General features: G+C 38.1%; 1 protein-coding gene across 1 annotated transcript in view; it reads left to right on the top strand.

Moving 5' to 3' along the window:
* The window catches only part of Ppfia2 (PTPRF interacting protein alpha 2), a 536,445-nt gene that overhangs the window by 287,177 nt on the left and 245,415 nt on the right, over window positions 1–3,853 (top strand). The window lies entirely within an intron of this gene.

Raw genomic sequence — 3,853 nt, 5'->3', positions numbered from 1 at the left:
AGATCAATCTCCAGTACTGTATGCTGTGTAGGCCCCAGAACTGGGCATGGTGGCACATGCCTGTAATACCAGTACTGTGGAGGCTGAGACAGGAGAATCACTACAAATCCAGATGCATAGCAAGACCCTGTAACAAATAAATAAATGAAAAAAAATGTATGTATAGAGCACATTGTTAGGTTGATCAAATATTGAGCTTATAGATCCAGGTGCATTGTGCAGAGAAATTATGTCTATTTGTCCAGGAACATCTCCAAACTAGAGTGTGTAGAATTTGGGGGAAAATATGCTAATGAACTAAAATGTGTACAGAAATCAAACAAGTTATTTAGTTTAAGATAATTCATGAGTGTTCCTTGGGTTCCAAGCATTTTATCACCAGTGGAGCCTGCAGAAACATTTGTCACAGGGTAAATGGAACGGGAAAGGTGTGAATGACAATTGTTATGCAATTTTTGTCCCCATTTCCCCTTATAGTAGGGAAGAAAAGCTTGTTAAGAATCATCTGTTACACAAGGTGAATACGTGCTAACTAAAGATTTTGTAAGTATCCAGGAAAGTAGCCTCATATTGCAACCTTTAATGAAAACAATATCCTGAAAGTATCTGTTCCAAGTCCTTTATGTATTATTTAACCCTTATCACAACTATCTCGAGTATGTTTTTGTTGTTTGTCAGAAGAGGAAACTCGTATTCAGGAGAATTAACTATTTTATGTAAGTCCTATAACTACAAAAAGGAGGACTTAGATTTGAGTGTAGCCACCCTTACCTAAAGGAAGAAGGGAGAAGCATATTGGCCAAGTGCCTGAAAGGAAAGGTGACCTGGGATGTATGTGAGTGGCACTAATGACAGCAATAGGAATGGCCAAAAGTGAGCTGGCTGAAGGAAGCAGTGCAGGGGCTCACGTCCTTTGGTTTAAGTGTTCCAGAAGTGACAATAAAAGAAATATAGAGAGCTAGAAGAATGGTATTTCAGACTGATTATCAAATCAAATATACATCTGTAAGGAATCATCAGACACCCAGACTCAGAATTTCTTGTGGAAAAATTGTTTTAAAAAATCTCTAGGAGGTTCTAAGTTGGTGTATGTCTATTAGTCTAAAGTGCTAGATTTTTCATTTTCAGTAAAACCTTGTGCATGGAAGACTTTGTTCTGTAAGCTGAAGATCTTTTCAGTCAAATAATAAGACTAAGAGGAAAGGTGAAGGCACTTGTATTTAGCTTTTCATTTTGCCATATTCTTGCAAGAAATTCTGTTCCTGTTAAGTGCACCTTGGGGAGTCATAAAATAAAAAAAGAGAGGAAAATATGCTGTTTGTTTGCACTAAGGAATTCATCATCTATAGTTTTCATTCATACCCGTGCTGGACCGGCCACGTGAAAGGAGCAGCTCTAGGCCCTTCATGGTGCACAGATAAAAATCTCCTCTGCCTCTAATAGTGTCTGATTTATAATCAATATTTTTCACTTGCATAGAGAGGAATAAGGACAATATGAAACTATTGTGCTCCGTGGATGCTATTGTTTACATTTTCTGCCTCTCAAAATGGGTCGAAGGCACAGACAGCCTTTAAGATTATCCAGGACAATGACTGGTACATCTCTTTCTCTGTGGGACAAAGATCAGGATCTGAGAAGGCTAATAGTAGAATAATGTCTGACATTTAATTACAAACCCAGAGAGCATTGTCTTAGTTACTATTCTCATTGTTCAGGAAAAAAAAATGCTCAACAACCAAAGTTAAATAGGAAAAGAAAATTTATTTGGCTAATGGTTTGTAGAGGTTTCAGTTCATAATTGGCTGGCTCCAAATCAGCATGGCTTCTTAGTAAAACAATTTACAGCATCCGCAAAATCACAAAAGCAGCAAGGGAACTTAACAGCATCTTTTGGCCCCTTTTATCTTGTCTATACTATGTACCAGGATGCCAAACCAATCAGTTAAGTGATTTACCAATCTCACATCCTTAATCCCAGCGTGTCACACACTATAGATTCAGCCATCTCTAAAAACACCTTACAAGCACCTGAGGCTTTGGAGGGACATCTAGACACAAATCAAAACAAGCACGTGGGTTGGGGAGACAGCTCAGTAGAATAAGTGCTTGCCTGGTGAACACAGGGTCCTGAGTTCATTCCCCAGTACTGAAAAAAAAAAAAAAAACATGATTTTTACCTTCACTAGATGAAGAAAAACCTGAGATACCTTTAGTCTTTTCCTCTTAATACCTGGCTAACCTTGGAAACTTTTTAAAATCACCCTGAACTTCATCCATTCATCTATTAAGAAGGGAAAACAATGCTTAGAGGCTTCTCAGATTTAAACTGTAGCTGAAGAAAAATGCTACGCACAGCTCAAAGCTATTCCAATAGTCCATTCTAAAAGGTGAATCCTCTCCTCCTTTTTTCTGCCCCTCAACAATGTAGTTATTATTAGCTACATCTGGACCTCCGAGGCCAGTGCTATCTTACTAAAGAATGTGAGCTCAGCTCATGTACTGCTCTTCACTGTACCTCTGTTCTGATATAGGTTAAAAGACAGTGAGAGCCTGACAGTTGATATCCCTTTTTTGTGATTAGCCATGGGTTCTTAGCTGTCACAAAGGGAAAAAGTAATTCAGAACTCCCTTTAATAGGCATAACAGTTGGTAAGGGAAGTGGGAGAACCCAGGTGGAAGAGCGTGCTCTTGGAAGTGGCCTTCCAGGGTCTGGTGCAGAGCGGCAGGATGCATGTCCTAGCAGCAGATGCTCCATAAGATGGGCATAGGTGGCACAGACATGCCACTGTTCCTGCAGTATCCTACTGCTACTTTGTAGCAGTGACATAGATCCTGTAAGTCAAAAGACTAACAGAAAATGCAGTATTAGTTTAGTTAAGAGTTGTCACCAATGCTACTGTCTCTGATTTATTTACCACAGTTACTTAAGATGCTTACGGCAATGAAGGTGAATGAAAAATATTAAATCTCCCTGTATTATCTTAATAAATCTTCTACTCATTTAAAGTTATTTGAAAAGAAATATTTCATAACATAGCGCAACTTGCTCCCTGGAGCCTCGGTATCTCCATCAATTTGTGAAAAAGTAGGATTTTTGTATTCATCAGCAGGCGCAGTGCTGTGTCTTTTCCTTATCTTTGTCTTTTGTAAAACATTTTAGTTGACCTCGAGAACAAAAAAAAAAGAATCTGAAAGAATATCTGGGAAAGGAAACTGAGTATTATGCTCTAGAACAAGAAATCTGAGTTGTTTTTCAGAGAAGAAAAAAGCCAATGAATCGTGGAGAAATCATTGATATGCAAGAGTTACATGAAGTGTGAAAAACACAAACACTTCATAGTTCATCCTTACTATGTTTTCTTATGTTACTCGTACACCAACAACATATAACAATACTTGTACCAATCAACAGAAAGATGATGAATTTATATATCATATAAATGCTGGGGAAAATTGCTGGTTGCATTTAGGGATTCACAGACATTTCCTTATCCTTAATTTTCAATATTGTTGAGGCCAAAATAATCATGAAATGACCTGAAAATGTGGCTTCAGTGCAATTGCTCTGTTCTCTTTTTTATTTATCACAAAGAACAGTCTGTAAGAGGATTATTTTTGTAGTCACAACTGTCACTGGTGAATAAAGCAGTTGGTGGTTTCCAGGGCAGAGGACCTGCTGCCAGACGGCTCATGTGTGTGAGAAGTAAGCATAGGTCAGGACATATGTTTTGACCTTTATGGTTTGGGGATCTCAACCATGAAAAATGTTTATCACTGATAGTTGATTTTACAAGAAAAAGAAAAGCAATCTTCTCTGAGTGGATGGTACATCAGTGGGTTTAAAGCCATT

Source organism: Octodon degus, unplaced genomic scaffold (genome assembly GCF_000260255.1).
Source record: "Octodon degus isolate 3935 unplaced genomic scaffold, OctDeg1.0 scaffold00004, whole genome shotgun sequence".
Classification (NCBI taxonomy): Eukaryota; Metazoa; Chordata; class Mammalia; order Rodentia; family Octodontidae; genus Octodon; species Octodon degus.
The sequence above is the reverse complement of the archived record's forward strand: the minus strand, read 5'-3'. Positions and strand labels throughout refer to the sequence as shown.